This window comes from Symphalangus syndactylus, chromosome 2 (assembly GCF_028878055.3).
Source record: "Symphalangus syndactylus isolate Jambi chromosome 2, NHGRI_mSymSyn1-v2.1_pri, whole genome shotgun sequence".
In the NCBI taxonomy this organism is placed as follows: domain Eukaryota; kingdom Metazoa; phylum Chordata; class Mammalia; order Primates; family Hylobatidae; genus Symphalangus; species Symphalangus syndactylus.
The window spans coordinates 15,212,859-15,238,766 of record NC_072424.2 but is presented as its reverse complement, the minus strand read 5'-3'; positions in this window follow the sequence as shown (position 1 = coordinate 15,238,766).

Sequence of the window (25,908 nt, the reverse complement as noted above, 5' to 3'; positions counted from 1 at the left end):
GCAAGTCCTTTCCGCCTATGAGCCTGTAAAATCAAAAGCAAGTTAGTTACTTCCTAGATACAATGGGGGTACAAGCATTGGGTAAATACAGCTCCTCCAAATGGGAGAAATTGGCCAAGACAAAGGGGCTACTGGCCCCATGCAAGTCTGAAATCCAGCAGGGCAGTCAAATCTTAAAGCTCCAAAATGATCTCCTTTGACTCCATGTCTCATATCCATATCATGCTGATGCAAGAGATGGGCTCCCACAGTCTTGGACAGCTCTGCCTCTGTGGCTTTTCAGGGTACAGCCTCTCTCCTGGCTGCTTTCACAGGCTGCCATTGAGTGTCTGCGGCTTTTCCAGGTGCATAGTGCAAGCTGTTGGTGGATCTACCATTCTGGGGTCTGGAGGACTGTGGCCCTCTTCTCACAGCTCCACTAGGCGGTGCCCCAGTAGGGACTCTGTGTGGGGGCTCTAACCCCACATTTCCCTTCTGCACTGCCCTAGCAGAGGTTCTCCATGAGAGCCCTGCCCCTGCAGCAAACTTCTGCCTGCACTTCCAGGACATCCGTCTGTTTCCATACATTCTCTGAAATCTAGGCAGAGGTTCCCTAACCTCAATTCTTGACTTCTGTGCACCTGCAGGCTCAACACCATGTGGAAGCTGCCAAGGCTTGGGGGCGTGCATCCACTGAAGCTGTGGCTCGAGCTGTATCTTGGCCCCTTTTAGCCATGGCTAGAGTGGCTGGGATGCATGACACCAAGTCCCTAGGCTGCACACAACAGGGGAGCCTTGGGCCTGGCCCATGAAACCGTATTTTCCTCCTAGGCCTCCAGGCCTGTGATGGGAGGGGCTGCCACAAAGGACTCTGACATGCCCTGGAGACATTTTCCGCATTATTTTGGTGATTAACATTTGGCTCCTAGTTACTTATGCAAATTTCTGCAGCCAGCTTGAATATCTCCTCAGAAAGTGTTTTTTTCTTTTCTATTTCATCATCAGGCTGCACATTTTTCAAATTTTATGCTGTGTTTTCCTTTAAAACTGATGTTTTTGACATTACCCAAATCACTTCTTGAATGCCTTGCTGCTTAGAAATTTCTTCCACCAGATTCCCTAAATCATCTCCCTCAAGTTCAAAGTTCTACAAATCTCTAGGGCAGAGGCAAAATGCCACCTGTCTCTTTGCTAAAACACAGCAAGAGTCACCTTTACTGCAGTTCACAAGTTCCACATCTCCATCTGAGACCACCTCAGCCTGGATTTCATTGTCCGTATCATTATCAGCATTTTGGTCAAAGCCTTTTAAGTCTCTAGGAAGTTCCAAACCTTCCCACATTTTCTTGTCTTCTTCTGAGCCCTCCAAACCATTCCAACCTCTGCCTGTTACCCAGTTCCAAAGTCGCTTCCACTTTTTTGGGTATCTTTACAGCAGCACCCACCTTACCAGTACCAATTTACTGTATTAGTCTGTTTTCACACTGCTGATAAAGATATACCCGAAAATGGATAATTTATAAAGAAAAAGAAGTTTAATGGACTCAAAGTTCCACTTGACTGGGGAGGCCTCACAATCATGGTGGAAGGCAAAAGGCACGTCTTACATGGCGGCAGACAAGAGAGAATGAGACAGTTCTCTCTGTCACCCAGGCTGGAGTGCAGCAGCATGATCATAGCTCACTGCAGCCATGAACTCCTGGGCTCAAGGGATCCTTCTGCCTCAGCCTCCTGAGTAGCTGGGACTAGAGGCCTATGCCACTAAGCCCAACTAATTAAAACAAAATTTTTTTAGAGATGGAGGTCTTGTTGCCCAGGCTGATCTTGAAATGGCCTCAAGTAATCCTTCCACCTCAGCCTCCCAAGTAATTGGGATTACAGATGTGAGCCACTGCACCCTGCTCTGTCTTAGTTTTTCACAATATATTTTAAAAAGAAAAAAAAAAGCCAGATGTGGTGGCTCATACCTGTAATCCCAGCACTTTTGGAGACCAAGGCAGGTAGATTGCTTGAGTCCTGGAGTTTGAGACCAGCCTGGGCAACATGATAAAACTCTGCCTCTACCAAAAATACGAAAAATTAGCGAGGCATGGTGGTGCACACTTGTATTCCCAGCTATTCGGGAGGCTGAGGTAATGAGGATTAACTGAGCCTGTGAGGTCGAAGCTGCAGTGAGCTGTGATTGTGCCACTGAATTCCAGCCTGGGTGACAAGGTGAGATCCTGTCTCAAAACAAAAACAAAAACAAGAAAAAAAGAAAAAAAATTAAAGTAGAAAAAAGCTTATAAAGTAATGATATAAAGAAAGGAAATGTTTTTCTACAGCTGTACAATATGCTTGTGTTTAAAGCTATGGTATTACAAAAGTGTCAAAGTTCTTAAAATAGAATAAAACGTTTATAAAGTAAAAAGTTTACATAAGCTAAGATTAATTTATTATTAAAGAAATAAAATAAAAATACATTTTTATAAATTTGGTGTAGCCTAAGTGTATGATGTTTAAACATCTACAGTAGTGTACCGTAATGTCCTAGGCCTTCACATTCACTCTCCACTCACTCACTGACACTCACTCAGAGGAACTTCCAGTTCTGCAAGCTCCAATCTGGGTCAGCAATCTATACATGTGTACCTTTTAAATATCTTTTATATGGTATTTTTACTGCACCTTTTCTATGTTTGAATATATTTATATGCACAAATACTTACCATTGTGCTATAATTGCCCACAGTATTCAGTACAGTAACATGCTGTACAGGTTTGTAGTGTAGGATCACTAAGCACTGGTCTATCCCATCTAGGTTTGTGTAAGTTCACTCTATGATGTTTGCACGGTGACGTATTTCTCAGAATGTATCTCCATGGTTAAGCAAATCATGACTATATATTCACTTTGGGAGTTCAAAGGAATTTAGCAGGGATACTTGAGTCTGTAGGAATCTCTTCTGTGACAGAAGTGGATGGGTTATCTAGTTGTTAAACTTGTGAGTTGCAGAGTTGAACTAGTAGGGTTGAGTCTTAGCTTTGTCAGTTATTAGTCATTAGCCTTGGTTTTCCTCTTCTGAAATTGGTGATGATATCAGTACATACTTAGAAGATGAAATGAGTACACTTGTCAAGCAGGTAGCAAAGAGCTTGGAAAAAAGTAAACACTTGAGGGCAGGTCACTGTGTTCATCCCATTGTCACCTACCTCCAGCCTCTGCTTGAGAGATGGCTATCTCAGTTTTCCCAGATGCTCATTCCTTAGTTTGGTAGCCTGAAGTCTTAGAAAGTTCTTCATTTATGGAGCCACAATTTGTCTATTTCTACCTCAAAGTCGTTGGTCCTTGTTATGTCCTCTGAAATGACACAAGAATCAGGAAAATCTCTTCTCTGTAAGATGGTTTCTCAAATATTGAAGGTGGTGCTATGGTATAAATGTTTGTGTCCCCCTAAAATTTATATGCTGAAACCTAATATCCATTGTGCTTGTATTAAGAGGAGGGGCCTTTGCGAGGTGACTAGGTCATGCAAGGACTTAATGCCCTTATAAACAAGACCTAGGGGAGCTTCTTTACCCCATTCTACCATGGTAAAGACACAGTGAGAAGGTGCCATCTGTAAGAAATAGGCCCTCACGTAACACGGAATCTGCTAGCTCCTTAATCTTAGACTTCCCATCCTCCAGAACTGTGAGAAATAAATGTGTGTTATTTATAAACCACCAAGTTTATGGTATTTTTGTTATAGCAGCCTGAACAGACTAAGACAGGTGGCTACTATGTCCCCATGAAATCTCTTCTCTAGGTATAACTCTCTGTTTCCTGCCATCATTCCTCAAATGCATGGTTTTGAGAGCCTTGGTCTTTGGTTTGAGTAAAACATTGGTCAGAACAATACCCTGCCACTCATTCCTTTGGAATTTAAAACTCATTGATCTATTTTCAGCTGCCAATAGAACGCATCAGCACACCAGGTACTCCTTGATGACCAGAATCTCTCCGTACCAAAAAAGGACAAAGTGTCAATTTTAGAATGCCATGTAATGGACACACAGCCCATCTAATCCTCTGGGAATTCTAAATTCTACTTTTTCTATCATGTTTTACAGGTCATCAGAGAGCAACATGCCCAAATCACGTGAGCATATGCTCTTATAGGATGTTTTTCTGAGTTATGTTGAAAATCCATTTCTCATTCTTTTCATATGAAAGCAGTGCTATCAAATCCTATTTGCTTTTTATAAAGTCATTTGTGCCAACTCTCTCTTCTTTTTGTCCCTACAGTTCCCCTGGGAATCTGTCTGTGACTACGGAGACCTCACACTATGAGAAGGGACTATGCCCCCTTGGCCCATGCACCAGTTAGGCTCCCTCACCTGACCATTAGAGAGCACCTTGACAGAGAGGTGTTAGGGGCTGCCCATCCTTCTCTGTGTGTCCGATGATCAAAGTAAAGAACTCTAGTTTGTCTTAGTTTTTAAACTCTTTAAAGTTTTTCTAGGGGTAGCTTCAGGCAGAGGGAAAGGAAATGTTTTCATAGATCTGCTGGGCATTTGGGGATTTTGAATTTCTTTGGAATTCAGAGACCTTAGCATTTTGTGGTATCCCATCCCCTTTGGGTATCTTATGTTATGCCGGTTCCCATTTGCTTTCCTCTGTGTAGCTAATTAAGCACTTCATGCATTAATTGCATAGACGTTAATAACAAAATTACGACAGATGATGTCGCAGCTATGACACCTGTATATAGAGCTCCCTGTAGACAAGATGGCCTGTTTGTTTTTGCAGAGACCAAACAATCTTAATTTTGAGAATACCAAAATGAAATGGAAGACACTTTTGCACACACAGTGAGGAAAGAGTGGAAGACGCTGGCAATCCACAGCCAAGTCCAGTAGCTAAAGGATTTCCAGAAGGACTCTGACATTTCTTCCTAAGGAACCCACTGGCTGTGGTCCCTTAGGAATTCTAAATGCCTTAACTGAAACATTTGTTAATATTATAGAAAAGAAGTATTAGTCCATTTTCAGGCTGTGATAAAGACATACCTGAGACTGGGCAATTTACAAAATAAGGAGGTTTAATGGACTTACAGTTCCACATGGCTGGGGAGGCCTCACAATCATGGCAGAAGGCAAGGAGGAGAAAGTCACATCTTACATAGATGGAGGCACACAGCTTGTGTGGGAAACTTCCGTTTTTAAAACCATCAGATCTCATAAGACTTATTCACTATCACGAGAACAGGATGGGAAACACCCACCCCCATAATATAATTACCTCCCACTGGGATGTGGGAATTGTGGGCATTACAATTCAAGATGAGATTTGGGTGAGGACACAGCCAAACCATATCAGAAATCCACAATTATTTTGATAGAGAAAAACTCTTTGATGCAGTGCAAAGGGTAGCCTTGGTAGGTGCCCTCCATCCAGCTCAGTCCCAGCCTCTTGTGAGCCCCTGTTCACTCTCCCCCTCCTCGAAGACTCATTTGTCACCATTATGTGGGTGTCATGTTCGGTGATGAAGTGCATTCTCGCCCTTTGCCTTGGCAGCTGTGTGCAGGAACAGTCATGGCCACAGAGGTGAGAGGGAGGCTGGGCTTCTCATTGCTCAAGGCTCATGAATCATGTCAGACGGGTTGGTAACCTGAGCCCATCTCACCCCTTGCCACAGACCTCCATGACATTCCTTCCAACTTAATTTCAGCCTAAGGGATGCTTTTAAGAAGATTTTAGAGCACGAAAACATCTCCTCGAAAGAATTGTAGTTGCATTAAAAAGTAATTATCAGAGCTTAGGGGTATAGATCTGCTGCCATATTTTACGTAGAGAGTAATTCATCTCCCAGACCCTGAAACATCATTACATAATAGGTTAAGGACACCAACCCAGGGGATACTGGGAAAAAGGTAGTAAAATCACCAAACCTCTGGAAATGACGAGCAATATGATTATGACAAAATAGCTCTGCCCTCCTGCTACAGCAGTTTCTAATATAACACAATTTAAAAATAGCACATCCTCAATGAGCCCATGCATAAAAGCATGGGTAAATGCAGTTTATCTGGGACCCCCAGGCTAAATGTGATATTTATCTTTGAAAGACTTGGCTTTTTTGGCATAAAGAACCAGATATTATAATGAGAAAAAAGATGACATGTTTCCAAGTGTCCATGTCATGTACAGCACTGTGCCAAGTATTCACGTGTTATTTGAGTCTTACAGTAAACTAATAAAGGTGACTATTGCTATTTATTGCTATTCTACAGTTGAGGAGTCTGTGATAATCAGAATGTTTTTGGTTGTAGATAACAGGAAACAACTCCAATTGGCTTAAACAAGAATGTATTGTTTCAAGTAACTCAAAGATCCAAAGTGAATGGTAGGCTTGGGTCAGAAATTCAACAGTGATATCACAGACTCAGTTTCTTTTTATGTCTCTGCTTTCTAGAAGTGCCACTTCACCCTTTCATGGTTCTAAGATGGCTGCCAGAAGCTCCCAGGACACCATGCTTCCTTGCTTACATCCAGTGAGATGTCTTTGTCCCGACATTTTCTTTGAGTCCTTCTGATTGGATTAGCTTAGGTCACATGGTTATGGTGGAATCAGTGACATGGTCTGGGTGATGGAATGAGTTGATTGACTTAGTTTAGATCACTTGTGCTACCCCTGCAGCTGATTGTTAGAGTCAGTATTTGATAGGATTTGGCTGTGTTCCCACCTAAATCTCATCTCAAATTGTAAACCCCACGTGTTGAGGGAGAAACCTGATGGTTGGTGATTGGATCATGGTGATGGTTTCCCCCATGCTGTTCTCAAAGGATCTGGTGGTCTTAAAAGTGTGGCACGTCCCCTCTCTTGCTCTTTCCTGCTGCCATGTAAGACACGCCTTGCTTCCCCTTTGCTTTCCTCCATGATTGTAAGTTTCCTGAGGCCTCCCCAGCCATGTGGAACTGTGAGTCAATTACATCTCCTTTCTTTATAAATTACCAAGTCTTGGGTAGTTTATTTAAGCAGTGTGAGAACGTACTAATATAGTGATGGAAGCCCAGGGAATGGTAGCTGGGGACAACCCCAGATGTTCACCGGGGACAGGGACATTAAGTAACTGGTCTGTGATTCACACAGGTAATTAGTGACAGAGCCTGAATTTGAACCCAGGTAGTCTTATTCAAGAGCCCTTTCTCTGACCTGTGGTCCTTCTAGATTCTCCAACTCTGAAAGTCTTGTAATAAATATCTTACATGTATATCTTGTGGTTTCTTCACTAAGAATGTCACTCTGTACCTAAGTGATACTAACTTTTGGCAAACAATAATTCCAGAAAACCATAGAATGTATCATCTTATGGTGTGAAGTGGTAGTAAGGGCACTGGATTAAGAACTAAGACTTTGTCCCTTGTTAACCTTGGACATGTTTCTTACCTCTCAGAGCCTCTGTTTTCCTCACTGGCAAATGAAGGGTGATGACTCCCTTTACATACCTGGCTGTGTGGTTCTAGGGGTCAAGCAAGACAGTGCTGTTTTAAGAGCCTGAAAATCACTAAACGTTTATGAGCACATAAATTATTATCACTATACATAGGATTGTGATCTATTTTGTTCCAAATATGAGAAAATAACGCTTTTTTTGAATTCGTTAAATTTGTTAAATTTTCTTTCTTTTTTTCTCTCTCTAGATTCTCTCTCTCTATGTATATGTATATATACTGTCTCTCTCTGTCTATATATATAATATATACTTGTACCCCTGAACTTAAAAGTTAAACATATACATATACATACATACATACATATGTGTGTGTGTGTGTGTGTGTGTGTGTTTAAATTTATTTTAAGTTCAGGGGTACAAGTGCAGGTTAGTTACATAGGTAAACTTGTGCCATGGGGGTTTGTTGTACAGATTATTTCATTACCCAGGTATTAAGTCTAGTACCCATTAGTTATTTTTTTGAATCATCTCCTTCCTCCCACCCTCCACCCTTGGATAGGCCCAGTGTCTGTTGTTCCCCTCTATGTGTCCATGTGTTCTCATTATTTAGCTCCCACTTATAAGTGAGAACATATGGTATTTGGTTTTCTGTTCCTGTGTTAGTTTGTCAAGATTGATGGCCTCCAGCTCTATCCATGTCCCTGCAAAGGATGTGATATTGGAGAACCTGACACTTAAAGGGCCTCTTTTAAGCCTCACATACATACTTTAATTCAATAAAGGTTTTCATTGATAATAGCCTGTCACTATCACCCAAACAGAAAATTAGTGGATCTTCTCTTCTCTTCTCTTCTCTTCTCTTCTCTTCTCTTCTCTTCTCTTCTCTTCTCTTCTCTTCCCTTCCCTTCCCTTCCCTTCCCTTCCCTTCCCTTCCCTTCCCTTCCCTTCTCTTCCCTTCCTTTCCCTTCCCTTCCCTCTCCTCCCCTCCCCTTCTCTCCCTCCCTCCCTCCCTTTCTTTCTCTTTCTTTCTTTCTTTCTTTCTTTCTTTCTTTCTTTCTTTCTTTCTTTCTTTCTTTCTTCCTTCCTTCCTTCCTTCCTTCCTTCCTTCCTTCCTTCCTCCCTCCCTCCCTCCCTCCCTCCCTCCCTCCCTCCTTCCTTCCTTCCTTCTTTCTTTCTCTCTCTTTCTGTCTGTCTCTCTCTTTTTTTTTTGGACAGTGTCTGTCTATGTTGCCTAGTCTGGTCTCAAAACTGCTTGCCTCAAGCAATCCTCCCACCTTGTACTCCCAAAGTGCTAGGATTCCAGGTGTGAGCCCCACACTAGCCCTTCAGGTATGTTTCATAAAACCCATGCCAAGATGGCAGGATGTGCATTCATAAGAGGCTCTTAGTTGCCTCTTGTTGAGGTGTGATGATTATGTACATAAGTGTTATTCTACTTTAATTAAACTATGGCCTTATTAAAATGGGAGGTAGACTTTGGGAGGCCGAGGTGGGCGGATCACGAGGTCAGGAGATCAAGACCATCCTGGCTAACAGGGTGAAACCCGTCTCTACTAAAAATACAAAAACAAAATTAGCCGGGCGTGGTGGCAGGCACCTGTAGTCCCAGCTACTCGGGAGGCTGAGGCAGGAGAATGGCATGAACCTGGGAGGCGGAGCTTGCAGTGAGCCGAGATTGTAACACTGCACTCCAGCCTGGGTGACAGAGCAAGACTCCGTCTCAAAAAAATAAAAACAAAAAAAATAAATAAAATGGGAGGTAGAAAATCCTGATCAGCTCCATTTCAAGATACAATATACCTATAAGGTAGAAAAAAAGCACGTGGAAAGAGTAGGAATCAGATAGAATTTAGAGATGAGATCTCTGACCTCCCATACCCCCCATTAATCTGCCTTCTCTGAGGTGTCAGAATGAATGGAGACAGGGAAATGAAGCTCACAATTTCAACAAAATGAAGGAGACATCTAAAGATTTGATATTCATTCTCAATAAATGGTTTCAAGGATCACTTGTGAGCTTTTAGTAGTCATGTGACCACCAGGCACAGGCATGTGCACAGGTTACTGCATTTGTTGTTGTTTTTGATAGGGTGGCTACAGAGGTGAATCAGGCAGGGAGGTTAATTGTATCCTTCTTTCCTTGCTTGCTTTTTAAATTTTTTCGACAATTATTTATTGAGTGCCTACTAATGCCAGGCACTGTACTAGGTGCCAGAGATATGGCAGTAAACAAAACAAGTAACACCCTATGTCCTTTGGGAGGTTGCAGTCAAACGAAGGACTTAAGTATTGCATAACTCACTTCAATAAGGTGTTAGACCAGGCCTCCTTTGGAATCCCTGGAACAAGATGGAGACACCACAAGTTGATTTATGATCATACTGGAGGAGAGATGATTCATGGACTGGGTGGGTGAGGCCTCTGGAGGTGTATTGGATAAGAGCAATGTGCCCTAGTCATACCTAGCTTCACACAGCTCCTTGAGGATACAAAGCTCCTCTCATCTCAGAGTTTTGCACACATTCTTTCTCCTGCCCGTACCATGACTTGCATCCCACTCATCTATGTGCACTTGTCCAACTCCTGATTGTCCTTCAAATGTCAGGTTACTTGTTACTTTCTCTGGCAAACTTCCCCTGAGCCCTCAGGTCTGTGTTAAGTGTCTCTGCTAAATGTCTGCTGGTGTTGTTTCAAAAGACCTGTCTTCAAGTTCAGAAATTCTTTTTCTTTTGAGATGGAATCTTGCTCTGTCACCCAGGCTGGAGTGCAGTGGCGCAATCTTGGCTCACTGCAAGCTCCGCCTCCTGGATTCACGCCATTCTGCTGCTTCAGCCTCCCAAGTAGCTGGGACTACAGGCGCCCGCCACCACACCCAGCTAATTTTTTGTATTTTTTAGTAGAGACAGGGTTTCACCCTGTTAGCCAGGATGGTCTCGGTCTCCTGACCTCATGATCCGCCTGCCTCGGCCTCCCAAAGTGCTGGGATTATGGGCATGAGCCACCGTGCTCGGCCCAAGTTCGGAAATTGTTTCTTTTGCTTGATCTAGTCTGTTGTTGGAGCCCTCAACTGTGTTTTTCATTTTGTTCATTAAATTCTTCAGCTCTAGGATTTCAGGGTTTTTTAAATGATATCTGTCTCTTTGTTGAATTTCTCATTCAAATCATGAATTGTTTTCCTGATTTTGTTGAATTGTCTATCTGTATTCTCTTGTATCTCACTGAGTTTCCTTAAGATTATTATTTTGAGTTCCTTTTCTGGCATTTGTATATTTCCTCATGATTGGGGTCTGTTACTGGAGAGTTATTGTGTTATTTTGGAGGTGTCATATTTTCTTGCTTTTTCCTGTTTGATGTGTTCTTACATTGATTTCTACATATCTGGTGGGACAGTCACCTCTTCTAATTTTATAGGGTAGGGGAAGACTTATTCATAGGCCTTGGGATGTCAGTATGGTGGGGTGTGTTGGTTATTCATAGGCCTTGGTTCTAGGTGGATGCAGTAGTGTAGTCTCCATATGGTTTCTTAAGCTGTGATCCATGCTAGTGACATTTGTGAGTATCTCAGGGGCCTAGGCTGAGAGAGTTTATGGTGATCATGGTGCTGCTTTTCTGGGGGTGGACTCACCAGGCTGTTGCTCAGACTGAGGGCATGTGCATGCACACAGTGGGTAGGCCAATTAGGGGTCTGGCTTGCTGAGACTGGGGACATGGAACTGTTACTCTGGTTGGGGACATGGGTGGGTGTGTAGTTGCTAGGCCAGCCTGGGGTGTGTTTGATGGGGGGTGGCCTATGGGGCTGTTTCTCAGGCTCTGAGTATGGGTATGTAGCTGCTTTGCCAGCCTGGTGGCATGTTAGCTTTTTGGTGGCTCAAGGACCTCTCCCTCTCAGGGGAGAGTTTGGCTGGCTCGAGGATGGGTTCACCCTGGCCAGGACTGCCAGACTTCCTCCAGCTATAAGTCCAGGCAGTGGGGTGTTGGTTTCCCTGCTGAACAATACCAGAGTCATAGCCGATCCTGGGCTCAGGCTCCATGCAGTTGAGGTAGTGGCATTCAGCCACTCGTGTGGGCTTCTGTGAATGAAGATGGAGCCCCAGTGCTGAATAGGTGCAGTGGCTACTTATCCCCAGGGGAGGGCACACTTCAGAGTGGCTCTGGACTTAAGAAAGTGCTATACTGCAGCAGCTTGGCTCACAGTGGGTGAGTGGGAGGTGGGGAGTGCACACTTTATGCTCCTAATCTGGAGTAATGCAGCTGCATTAATTCTTGGCAATGCTCCAAACTGTACTCAGGGCTTGCAAGGACTGTGGGATTCTCCTATAGTAAGGACTGCAGGTATTTATGGTGGCAATGGGGGCTGGTGGGGTTCTTCTACTTACCTTTTCCCTGCAAAGGAAGTCCCTCCTGTCTCCAGGCTGATCTGATCCACGTGCTGTTGGGAAGACGGGGCTGCACAGGCTAGGTTCTTTCATGCTGCCCTCTTGGGGGTGGGAGGTGCAGTGAAGATAGAGTGCAGAGGCCAGGTGCCTCCATGCTGCCCTCCTGGGTTTCAATCACCACAGAGTCTCTTTACTTCCCCACTGCACTTCAGTACTCTCCCTTTGACACTCCAGTCAAATCTTAGCTTTTATTCATTGCCTTGGTTTTTTCTTGTGGATATTTCAGGGGTGGGACAAGCACCAGGCATCTCTAATCAGCCATCTTGCTCCTCTCTTGTTTCTGAACCATTGTTCTCTGCTGGTTTTCTTCCTAGCTCTTTGGTCGTCCATCTCAGCCTCCTTCTCTCAGGAAGAGTGTCCACTGTCAATTGGCATTTGTTGGTGGTCTCCTAAACATCAATTATCCTTTCTCCTCTCATCAGCTTTAATTTCCTGGAAGGATTCTTGTGGTTCAGGAGAAGCTGATACCACCCCATGTTCTGAGGGTAAAGCCTGTGGCCTGGGTTAGGCCAATCAGCACATTTCATGCCCCTGGCCAGGGTAGCTGCTTCATAGGTGGGCATCCATTGAGCCAATTCAAATGAAAGGAAGCACTGGACTTGTGCTGGGTCAGAGATCCTCCTTTTTTTGAGGAAGGGTGTAGCTCTGGGAGCCATGTTTAAGATGAAGACTACATGGGCAGGGTGGTGTGTGCTTGTAATCCCAGACACTTGAGAGGCTGAGGTGGGAGGATTGCTTGAGGCCACTTGTTTGAGACCAGCCTGGGCAACATAGTGAGACTTTGTCTCAAAGAAAAAGAGAAAAAGATGAAGACTACACTCAGGAAAGCTAAGCAGAGAAATGGAAAGAAAATGGGTTCCTGCAGACATGGCTACATCCTTGATCAATTCCTGGCCCAGTAAGAGATTATCTCCAGACTTTCCAATGTCATAAATTTATTTTATTGTTTGGTAACAAGTAACTATTGTGTTACTTGCAGCCAAAAGCATCCTTACTGACACATGTTTTCTTCCCATCCCTTGGGGGTTGCTGCTCTGCAGAGGGTTATCTTTGGCTCTTTTCTTCTCACTTCCACACTTGCCCTGGGCACTTTGGTTTTCTTCTATGACTTAACTTTCCTTTGTTGTCTCCAGCTCACGCATCTCTCTTGCATTCTCTATCTGTAGAACCAGATGCCTGCTGGACATTTCCACTTGGATGTCTGGGTAGCACCACAATCCTGATATGTCCCAAGATGAGCAGAACTCATCTTCACCTTGTAAGCTGCTTTTCCTCTTGTCTTCTCTCTTTTGTTTGTTGATTGGCATTGCCATCATCCTGGTTTCTCTAGCTAAAGCCCGGGCAAGTTCTTGTCCTCTCTTTCTCTCTCACTTCTCCCCCTGCCCATGAACTTATTCATACATTCTGGTTAATACTTTCCCCCTAGTTAACTCTCAAAAGGATCTGCCATTATCTATGGTCACTGCTATTGCTCTAGTCATAGCACCACCATACCAATATGAACCCTCTCAATACCCCTATCTCTAATTTTGCCCATCCACTCAAGAGCCAGAGGGATTCTTCCAAAATAAGGTCCCTCCTTTGCTTAAAACCTTTAGTGACTCTTTATCATCCAGAGAATCAGCAATGCTTCTCATAATGTGGCCCAGACCCAGCTCAGGGTTTCTTTCCCACTTTTCCTCCCATATCCCAGCTTTATTTACAATTCACGGTGTTATAAGCCATCCCTGCTCTCCACGACATCTGCACCTGGTGGGTCTTTGCATGTACTGTGCCCGTTTTCTGAAATGTCCTCCCTCACCTCCTTTCCTTTTATCTTCTTGGCTGTCTTCTGTTTGACCTTCAGGACTCAGCTTAGGGGGCTACTTTCTTCTGGAGGCATCTACACATCCCTGCTCCAAACTCATACCAGATGATATCAGCTCAGACTGGCTTATAATGGTATGTGAGAGCCAATATTGGGCATCTCTTTCCAGCTCCAAGTTCAGTGATCTCACCTTGATAGCTTAAAATCAGAACGATGGAAGTATTTACACCACCAAAATCTGCAAATGCTACAAATCAGCGTGTTTTTGTTTGTTGATTTGGTTTTTCCCAGAGAGGCAGTTTACCAGCACACCGGTGGGCATATTTGCCTGTTGATTTTCCCACTTCCCTCTTTAACTGGTAAGACCCTTCGGGGGCAGCCTCAGCAGCCCATCCACCCTCTGCCCGCAGTCTCTGTACAGTGCTTGACCTACAATATGATGCAGGAGTTGAGGATGATGTGGGCATGCCACCCTCCTCTTTCCTTACTAGTTTACCACACAGAAGCTAAAAGCTGGCATTTTCTGCCTCCAGATTCTGAAGACCTGGAAGTTATTTCTGAGAAAATATTATATTCTAACAGTCTGGAGTCCTTGGGTGTTCCCTGTGGTGGAATTTTATCTGTTGGTGCACTCCATTCCAATTGACATTAGCATGGTCCAGTTTTCCAAAGGAGATATATTTCCATTCATTTTAATTTAGAGTAAACACTTTACCATCCTCAGGGATGTGCAACTTGAGCAGAAACAAAGGGAGTTAACAGAAAGGATATTAATTAAACATCTACCCAGGATTGATGTTTTCTCAAGAGGCAGCATAATCTTTTTTTTTTTTTTTTTTTTTAATTATACTTTAGGGTTTTAGGGTACATGTGCACAATATGCAGGTTTGTTACATATGTATCCATGTGCCATGTTGATTTCCTGCACCCATTAACTCGTCATTTAGCATTAGGTGTATCTCCTAATGCTGTCCCTCCCCCCTCCCCCCACCCCACAACAGTCCCCGGAGTGTGATGTTCCCCTTCCTGTGTCCATGAGTTCTCATTGTTCAATTCCCACCTATGAGTGAGAACATGCGGTGTTTGGTTTTTTGTCCTTGCGATAGTTTACTGAGAATGATGTTTTCCAGTTTCATCCATGTCCCTACAAAGGACACGAACTCATCATTTTTTATGGCTGCATAGTATTCCATGGTGTATATGTGCCACATTTTCTTAATCCAGTCTATTGTTGTTGGACATTTGGGTTGGTTCCAACTCTTTGCTATTGTGAATAGTGCCGCGATAAACATACGTGTGCATGTGTCTTTATAGCAGCATGATTTATAGTCCTTTGGGTATATACCCAGTAATGGGATGGCTGGGTCAAATGGTAGTTCTAGTTCGAGATCCCTGAGGAATCGCCACACTGACTTCCACAATGGTTGAACTAGTTTACAGTCCCACCAACAGTGTAAAAGTGTTCCTATTTCTCCACATCCTCTCCAGCACCGAGGCAGCGTAATCTTATGGTTAGAACATAACCTTGGAAAATCGGTTTGTTTCTTTTTTTATGGCCAGGCCCCACCACTGACTTGAGTGACCATCTGAGTGGTGTGGACTCTCTTGCTTCTCAGGAATAACATCCGTCCTCCTGTGACTCCAATGACACTTTAAGGGGCAAACTTACCACCTAAAACATGCTTAAATAATAAATTCAGCTTATTTGCTAAAATAATTTGAAATCTTGGTCTAAAGACTCTCAAGACTCCCTTGGGAGGCTGAGATGGGTGGATCACCTGAGGTCAGGAGTTCGAGACCAGCCTGCCCAACATGGCGAAACCCTGTCTCTACTAAATATACAAAAAATTAGATGGGCATGGTGGCAGGCACTTGCAATCCCAGTTACTCGGGAGGCTGAGGCAGGAGAATCACTTGAACCCTTGAGGCGGAGATTGCAGTGAGCCGAGATCCCAGCCTGGAAGACAAAAGCGAAACTCCATTAAAAAAAAAAAAAGGACTCTCAAGACTATAAATTGGATAGTTACCTATTTATTGAGCACATACTATGTGCCACATAGTATTAGGGGCAGCAGATTTAATTTAATAAGACATAATCTTTTCTCAAGGGAACTTGTGGTCTAGTCCGAGAGGCAACACACATAAGCATCTGCTATTTAAGAGAGTGGCAAGTGCTTACAAAGGAGCTCCCTGTAAATGAAGTTCAGGGAGGCTGTGGATGTTAATTCACTCAGCACATATTTGTTGAATGCCCCTCATGTACCATGCTCAATGCTGGGCTCCAGGGATCTGGTGCTGGACTCACAGCTGAGAGAAGAGACAGGGAAGTAAATAATTACAGAACAGACTGATCAATACTATAATAGAGGTACAGATTCAGTGCTCTGAGAAGTAACTATAGTAAGCTTCCTGGAAATCAAGGAAGGCCTCTCACAGAGGTGACCTTAGACTTCTGGTCTGAATAGATGTCTAGGAAAGGTGCTACCATAAAACAACCACAGAAAAGAGAGAGGAGAGAAGAAAGAACCTTCTAAGTAAGTGAGCAGCAGACCCAGAGTATGGAGGGAAGACTACATGTGTAATGTTGGAACTGTGCTGGCCTCAGGGGCAGTGGCTAAGCTGCCTAGAAGAAGTTCTGATGGGCTCCTTTCCCCAAGATGCCCAGGAGGTACAGCCTTGGAAGCCCCCATGTTTCTGCCTCCTCCTCCTCCTCCTCATCATCATCGTCATCAAAGGCCAGAGAGAGGATCTCCAGGGGGATTTTGTGAATCCAAGTTCCACTGATCTCAACTGGAATAACTTTTGCTCTTGGTTCTTTGGATGGGCCATCCGGGATTTGTCTGGCTGTGTGTATCACGTGTGATTTTACACATCCGTCAGTTAAAGCAAAGATGCAGATAGAAAGTCGAGAGCCAGGGCATGTTGGGTGGATTCGTGACACTCTCTGGAGGACTCTGGGTACTTAAACGAATGAATGGATTTTGTTCAGGACATAAATACAATCTTTTCATCAGTGACAGCTATGCCTAGAATCTCTCACCAATGTGGGCTGGTTGGCTATTGGGCTGAATTGTTTTTGGAGAAACTTGCTGAGATATCGGAGGGTACAAGGGCAGCTTTGGGGCCTGGGAGGCTAGCTTGCTCACATGAACCCAAGGCTGGTGCTCTGGGCAGTAGATGGACAGGGCGGTTGAGAAAACTGACTCCATTTTAAGCCAAAGGTGAGTATAGCCCGAGCCTGTTTAATCAACAAATATTTATTCAGAACCTACTACATGCCAAGTTCTGATCCAGGTTCTGATGATACAAAGGTCACTAAGACATGACCCAGCCCCCAAGACATTTGCTATTTAATGGCTACAATAATATGTAATATTGGAGGTCCTGGACTCTGCAACCATGCTCTTCCAAGTTCAAATCCTGGCCCTGTCATTTACTGTGTGATCTTAGGCAAATTACTGAACCTTTCTGTGTTCCAGTTTCTTCAGCTGCAAAGCAGGGACAATGATGGTAGGTTTGCTATGAGGATTACATGAACTAATGTGTATGAACAGCTTGGCACAGGGCCTGTTTTGTAGCTAGTGCTCACTAAGGGTCTAACGTTATTTCTGCCTGAAGAAATAGAAGCCCCTGGGAGTCATAACAGCTGTGACAGTGGTGTATATAAGAAGCTGAAGGGCTATGAGGAGGAAGTGGTTAAGTAATTCTGTATGTCATTGACTCCTCATTAGCTTTTTTTCAGATGTGTTGATCTCTGCACCTTGAGGGTGGGGCTGTGCTCTCTGCTTTTCTGCTTGGGCACAGGTAGGTCGTAGGAACTGCCTGTTTGCTTATTGGTGGAGACTAATTTATTCCAATTCAGTTACTATTGACACTTATTTCCTGACAGGCCATACATTTGTTCATCAAATGTCAGTGTGTCCTTCAGTGTCCCAGGCACTGGGGATGTTAAGATGAACTTTGTTTCACCTTTGATCTTCTTATGTTTAGTACAAGACCCAGACTTGACAACAGACCGCTGTAATGCAGGCTCATGACTGCTGTGGCTGTCTCTGGGCAGCAGTGTTACCACCAACGGCTCCAGCTATAACAGCTACTACTTACTATATTATGTGCTTACTGCGTGCCAGGCACTGTCCTGGGGGCTTCATAGGCATGACTTCATTTTATCTGCACAGAAACCCTAGGATGTGGATACCACAGTGATCCCCATTTTACACCCAGGGAGTCTGAGGAGCTTGCTCTAGCCTGCACCTCCTTCCTGCCCTGGGTTCTGTTCCTCAGATCCTGTGGCTCGGGCAACAGCAACACTTAGCCAGAACAACTGTATTTTGAAACATTCGTAATAATTTCCTGTTACCAAAAGAATGTGTGCTCACTGTAAAGAATAAACCAATACAGCAGCAAGTGATGTAAAAAATGAGCTCTCTTATCTCCTCCTGGCTTTCTTACTACTCAGTGATAACCAGTGGAATAATGTGGTCTGTACCTTAGAGATTTTTTTCTGTGCGTTACAGGTGGGCACGTGCATCCATATCATAGATGTGTTTACAGATGCTATTTTAAAATGTATTTACCTATTTTAAACTGTGAGTGTGCTACATATACATTCCATAGTGATTCTATGGAAATTCATTGTACTTTACCTACTTTTTTATTGATAGATATTTGAGGTTGTTGACAGTTTCTTTTTTCTTTTTTTTACTGTAACAACAAATGCTTCAATGAACTTTTCTGTACACTCTTGTAAGTTTTTTGTAAGATAAATTTCTAGAAGTGTAATTCCTGGATTGAAAGATTTGTTTATTTCAAATTTTGTTTAATGTTATCAAATTTCCCTCCAAAAAGTTAGCACCAATTAATGCTAATTCAACAATACTGTTGAATTTAAATATCAAGTTGGTTGGTGAGTTTGCATTCAGAAACGACAGTGAGCTTTCTCCCGTGGAGCTGGAGGGTAATGATTTAGGGAGAGGGAGAAGTGAGGAAAAGGTCTGTGGGTGAGGTGGGGAAGGGCAGGAGTTAGGGAAAAGGCACCTCATTCTTGAGACCTAGGACCAAGGGCACAGTCCTGATCTTGGAAGAAAAGTCGCCACAGTCCCCCATCATACAGTAGTTGGTGCTTCCAATTTCCAATTTCATTCTTCTTGACAGTGGCATGGCTGGGTCTCCTCATTTGGATTCTGTTTTTATTTTAGCATGACCCTAAAACTGCCAACAAAATATCATTGTCTCAAGAAATGGATGTGAGCATCAGAAACAACATTTATGCCACCCTTCAGATGCCAAGGATAATAATTCATTGGCTTCTCCAGCAGGCCGATGATCACATCCCTGCATGACGCACTCGGGGCTGCCAAGCCATGGGACTGCTCTGTCAGTGTAGCCACGATTTAGTTTAAGAAGGGAAAGTGGACAGTGGAGGTAGGGGTGCTCCCTAGCATGGCTCTAGGAGACTGAGTGCTGACTACAGTCACATTCAATCTACAGATATGTGCTAAAAGAAAGGGGCAGGCGAGTGATCTCATGGCTGGCAAGCATCTAGAAGAAAATAAATCAGAAGGGACCCCGGCAGAGAACCTTCTACAAGCCACACCTGACTTAGGGTTTCCAAGTGTTCGGGGGACAGAATGAGCTAGAAAGTAATCTTGGAACCTCATTGTAGGGCGTTTGTCTGGGGAATATTATTACTTGTAAATCCACTGTGTAGCACACTACCTAAGATTCTTACCCCACCAGGAGGATTCAGGAATTCTCAACCAAGCAAGTTCACTGTCTTCATAAATCCTGGAGTTAAGGACTCTCTCCAGTGCAGCTATAATGAGAATGTTTCACACCAGCTCTTACCTCACCATTGCAGTCCATTTTCAGTGCTCAGAATGGGCAGAGACTAGACAGCAGGATGCTGGTCCTGGTTGGATTCCATCTAGGAAAGCTCTATGCTCATTTAAGATTTCATTTTATCATTGAGTATGACTCACAGTCCATAAGCTAAATATTATGATCTCCCTTTTACAGATGATGACACAGAGAAAACTTATTGAAGAGTATCCCTTGAAAGATTCTTGTTTTCCATATCAAAGCTGTCCTAAAGTGGGTTGTCAGGGCACATATTTGGAGTGGTCTTCTGTTTTTGTGCTCATCTGGATCTCCTGCACATTTCTGCCCTGGAAACTCTCCAGCCTGGGGAACAAGAGTAAGACTGTCTCAAAAAAATTAAAAAAAAAATAGATTAAAAAAGAAAGAAAAGTGAACTTGAATCTGAGACACACATTTTCCCAATTGCCTTGATCTTAGCTCTGCCTGCCTCAGAAGCAGGAGCAGGAGCTGATAGCCAGTGCTTGTGGGATGTGTGAGAGCTGGTGGTAAATGTTTGTCACCGCATGCCTTCCTGTACTGTTCGTCTTCAAGTTTAGCTTTCTGTGCAGACACTAAGCCATCTCACCTGTTGCCCTCAATTGGGAGGACCACTCTGAATGGGGTTTCCATGATTGCCATTTCTCTTCTATTTAGAGAGAATCTGCCATCTTAATATCCCGAAAACCAACAGACTTGAAGAGGCTGCAGACTGCACTGTACAGGAAGCCATTAGCAGAAGGAAAATAAGCTTAGCAAAGCATAGAGGAAGTTGGAGCAGGGGGGTAGGAGAAGAGGGGAAACAAGCAGCTTGAATTTCAGCTTTTGTTGAAGGAAATAATTGAAAATTAAAATCATTTTGATTTTCCTGGGAAACTGAATTGACTGGGAGCCCACCTGATATGTGAAAAGCAAGCTCGGGATTCACGCCGAATGTGTTCTGGTTTCCCACCAGCCACACCGTCTTCCTTTGATGAACAGAGCTTTCTCTTAAGTAAACATTTAAGGCCTAATTGGATCATTGGTGTGGTGTCACAGTAATTAACGCACAGCCTGGAGTAGTTACACAAATGTCGGTCTGAGCAATACCAAGTACTGCTGAGAAATCAGAGGGTCCTGTGGGACCAGCCAGTGAGCCTGGTGCTCGGTTGTTCTTGGTGATGAGGAAGAAATAGCAGGAATATCTCCAGGATACAAGGTGTATTATTCAAAGATTAAAAAAAATCTCAACAATGGCTGACTAGTGATTAGAGCTTTATTATTTTGTTTAGCTAAGAATAGATTAAAATGACCCCAAAGAGAGAGCTCAGTGTTCTCATTGATTTTATGTTTTGTTCATTGGTTGAGATTGGGATGCAGAAACCAACTTGAGCTAGTTTAAGCCCAACAAAGGAATTCACTGTAAGGATGCAGAGGTTTTTGCTGGAACCCAAGAGCAGAAGTACAGCTAGGCTTCTGGAAAGGAATGGTCTTAATATAGGGAAGCTGGATGTGTTGTCTCTATCTCTCCTGCCTCTGTGCTCCAAAGAGCCACTACCTCATTTTTTCCCTCTCCCTGGAAATTTTCTCCACTGGTGTTGTAGTAAATGTCTAATACTCAATTCTCTGATGAAAGAGATGCCCCGATTTGCAGTGGTTGCCAATTTCCATGGTGTAAATACGTCCACCATGGCTGATTCAAAGCTACCAATGTGGAGGCAGAGTTGGGAAGAGATGTGCAATAGCTCATGATAATATAGTATTCCCACCTTACAGATATATGGCTGTAAAGAATCTCAGGAGCATAGATTATAATAAACTATAATAAAATAATTAGGAAGTGGCGCATTTCAGTACTTATTACCTTTGTTTTAAATATAATTTAAATTTATATAATTTAATTTTTAATAATGGTTGTGTTCACAATTTGGCTTGCAGAATTCCTGCTAATTTAAGAAATCAGTCCTTGGGAGCTGGTACTTATGAGCTGATTCTAGCATACCATATTTCTTCCCTACTTCAGTGTACAACACAAGGCAGCACACGGCTGCCACACAGCTGTCTCTCCCAGAGGGATTCCACATTGGAATATGGCCCAATTCCGCATTATAGGGAGAGAGAACGTGGTTGGTTGAGTCTGGGTCAGGTGTTCTTGTTTGGCCAATCAGCTCTGGCTAGGAGTGTGTTGGAAGCAGGTCTTCCCTGGAAGGGGCAGGGGATGATGAATGTATTAAAGGAATTTCCAGCAGCTTCCACGTCAAAGAGTAGTGCTTGTTCAGGATTTGTTACGTGCCAGGCAATTCAAAGATATTTTCTCATTTTTTCCTTGCAGACTTCTGCGATCTGGACGCTATTGTCCCTATTTTACAGCTGAGGAAGCAGAGGGCCAGAGACCTTTAGTAACTTACCTAAGGTCACATGGCCAGTAAATTGCAGAGCTGAAATTTACATCCAGGCCCCATTTTACCCCAAAGCCCTCTTTCCACCAACCAGGTTACCTCTCATGCAGAGATACCATGCAAAATGGGAGGCCTGAGCATGAGTAATAACGTTCCTGAACCTGTAGAGGAACAGCAACAACTGGAATAGAGAATAAGGAGGAAACACACACACACACACACACACACACACACACACACACACACACACACAACAAAAAAACACCAGAATATGAATAAGAGGAATGAGAGCAAAAGCATGTATTATTTTTACTGAAAAACTCCAATCTTGCTGCAGTTGCTTCTCTTCTTTCTTTTAATCTCTGGGGGCGAGGGGCAGCTACTGATTTCTTTGTAATTTAGGGTTTTGTTGCAGATCATGTTGAGTTGAATAGGGGTGTGGATGCTCATTTTTACTTTATTCATTGTTTGCCTTCCCCAGTTACTTTTGTGTGCTTCTGCCCCCAGGTATTGGGCACAGTTAATTCTTCCTGCAATTAGTATTCATGGTCAGCTAAGCAGAACTAATGCAACAACCGTTTTTACTTTGAAGGTTATATTACATGTTTCCAAGGTCCTGCGGAAGAGGCTGTTTATGAATAAGATATTCTTGACCCTCTCTAGGAATTTAATTTTCCCTTTTCCGAGTTTCCAAGCCCACCTTTTGAATTCTTTAATGTGATTCCTTAGGAAGCACCCAGAGCCAGACAGGCAACAGGATATAGTCAAATCAAAATGCAGTATTTTAAAATGTTTCCTTCTCTGGGGATGCAAGACCAGAGTACATGCTCTGCTTGTCTTAGAGTGGCTGTCTCTTCATTTTACTGGTTCCTTTGATATATATATATATATAATATATATATATATATATATAATTTGATATATATGTAATTACTATAAATTGCTTCCATAGGAAAAAAATGCTCACTAATTTAAAATAGATTCAAGGAGGGCACTGAGAATTCTGATTTCGGATCATTTCAAAACTATATGCAATTATTGCAGGTAATTTCCCAGATAGCAGAAGCAGCAAGAAATATCCTTTTAAAAAATCTTAAACTTTTTTTTGAAAATAGCAAAATGTGACTTTTTCATACTGAATGCATGACATCAATTAATACTTTAAATGGCCCAACGAGGTCAGAAAATTCATTTAGCTGCTTTGGAAAAATTCTAATGACTCCAAAAACATAAAGCAGACCATTTAGAGTCATTTAAATGTGGTTCAGCATAGTGAACACATACTATCTCCCAGCTGTTCAGCTTTTAAAAGGTGCTGACAATACTATTTTATCTTTTTTGTTTTCTTTTTATATTTCTTATAGTTAAAAATAGCATTGGAGTTTCAACTGATGATCTTCAGAGATTTACATTACATGAAAAAACAAAATCTAGGAAAGAAGTACTATCTGACTTTTTAAGACGATGCCTTTATTTCTTGATTTCTGAATTTTAATGTATAAGATTTTGTTTACATTTTTCTTTTCAAATAAAACCATTTTTTTCAAAATTTTAAAATTTACATTTAATCATTTGGAAACAATGAGTTTTATGACCATACAATTGTATTTCCCATTTTGCTTTTGCCATGAGTGAGCTCTGAGCCCAAATTGTGGCTGGCTTCTAGCAATTTGGATCCTGTGGTACAGAACCAGGTGCCTAGACCCTCTATGCCACCCCTGCTGACCCTATTCTTTTCTATTTGTTAATGGTTTTGTTTATGGATTTCTATAAGCCACCTCCCTCCCTCCTCCACCTTTTAAGAAGATAAGGTGAAGTATATAGAGTGTGATACTAAAAAATCGTCTACTGATAAAATGGCGAAGGACTTCCCAGCCCCTTAATAAGGCCCCATTTTTCTGCTGGAGTTGAGGTCTCCCACCCAAGCATCTCTGCTTCATTTACAGCCCACTCCAGGACCTCACCCAGAGCTGAGCCCTCCAGTGCCCAGTGGGGAGAGTGGTAAAAAAGAGAGGGATGATAAGGTGTCTGAGGAGTGCTTAGCAAGGAGGCCCAGGAAGCTCACTTTCCAAAGGACTCTTAATTGTGCCGGGAGGAAGCAATTCTCCTCTCTGTGAATGAGGTCTTGTGAGTGTCCCGGCTGTGGAACAGGGCCTTGGCAAATGAGAAGGACCTTTCTGGCTGGCAGGTGGGGGTTCTGCACCAGCTCAAGGACCAGAGTCTGCAGACCTTCCTGTGGCAAACTACGCACACACAAATTTATAAACATCCTTTCTCCTCCCTCTTTCCTTCCCTCCTTCTTTCCTATCCATTCTCCTTGTAAGGCAGTTCTCTCTGGAGACTGCATCCACTTGGAGGGAAGGTTGCTGAATCTCGAATTGTCTACTACCCTTGCCTGGTCCGTGCAATGCCCTCACCCCAGGGGATAAGGGCGGTCTCATTTGAAAAATATCTATTTTCCCTAGAGGATTCACTTTAAGAACTGTATAAACCCACAGTTGCTTCTGAAAGAAAAGTAAAGGAGAGTTTTTGCTCTGAAAATCTGTTTAGTTAATAAGATTCCTAAGCAAACAAACACACGTAAAATGCAAGGCCATTATTTGCTCTGATTAAACATGAAATCTATTCTCTTGCAACATACCAAATGATCATGGTTTTTTCTCCTCCCTGAGGATGCTGCAGATGTGTAATACCGTCCACTGACTGTTCATTTCTAAAAAAAAAAAAAAAAAAAAAAAAGCCATTGGTGGATTTTTTCTCAAAATGTGTAGTGCGGTCAGGACAGCAGAAATTTCTGACGAGTCAAGTACAAATGATTAAAGCTTGCAATGTAAATCAGTTAACATCTGTAATTTTCCTTGTTCTCCAATGCTATTAGTTATTTCAAGGGTAAAAAAGGATGTTTTACTTAATTTTTCTGAATCTTACTAGGTACCCGTAGCTTAACTTAATGATTTGTATAAGTGATAGTAATTGCTGGGACTACAGTTGAGTATTATTAGCTATAAAATGAACATGGTTATATGTCCAACAGAACTAGCAAGGGACAGAAATGCAGTTGTATCCAAGAGAAAATAATTACAGCAATAATCAGTGTAATTCATGATAATGGCTGAATTGAATTTCACACCATAGCTCCAAGCACTTACATTTAATGAATGTAGTTTGTGCTTGTTTACTAAAAAGGTTTTTAGCAGAAAATCGATAATGTAACTTCAGTGTTTCTAATTGCAAATGCAATTATTTTTTTTTAAAGTAGTGGTTCAATAAGGATTTTGTAGAGAAAATTGAGGTATGTGAGTGCTGCAGATGCTGGCGCTTTAATTAGTTACCTGTACATTAGTGCCATGGTGCCTTAATATCTATTTATTACAACATATTGATTTAAATGGATTTGTATTCAATTTTAAGGCTAGCTAATGTAATGGACATTGAAACTTTTCTGGAAGCATTGGCTGGGCTTACAACATGTCACTGGGTAATGAGGCTTTCTTTAAGAGGTGATTTCAGAAATCATTTTACAAACCCAGTGGTGGAGCCATGGAAGGGAGGGCCAGGACACAAGCCAGTTTCCACAGAGCCAGTGGCAGGGCATCTGTGGCCTTTGGTAAACAGGAGCTGTGTGGATTTATATAGTCCTTAGAGATTCTTTTTTACTTGGCTTAACTTCTGTTTATATCTTTTCCCAGTCCAAGATGTGCCTAAAATGGTTATTTTGGAGTTGATGATCTTCTCCACAGTAAAACTTGTTGATAGACTTCTGAGTTTTGGGATCCCCAGCCAGTCTAGCCTGACCCCCTTATTTTGAAGCAGCTGAGGGAAAGTGCGTCACCTCAGATCTCAGGACTTGGAGTCAGCCAGTCAACTCTAGGTCCCCTGTCATGATTCATGCTGATGTTAGGTGGATTTGCATTCTCTGTCTAACTGGATCTCTTGCTCAAAACTGACCTTGAGCCTAACCTTCTTTCCCCACTTACACAGCCATTGTCATCATCGCACCACTACTATCATCATCACTACCACCATCGTCACA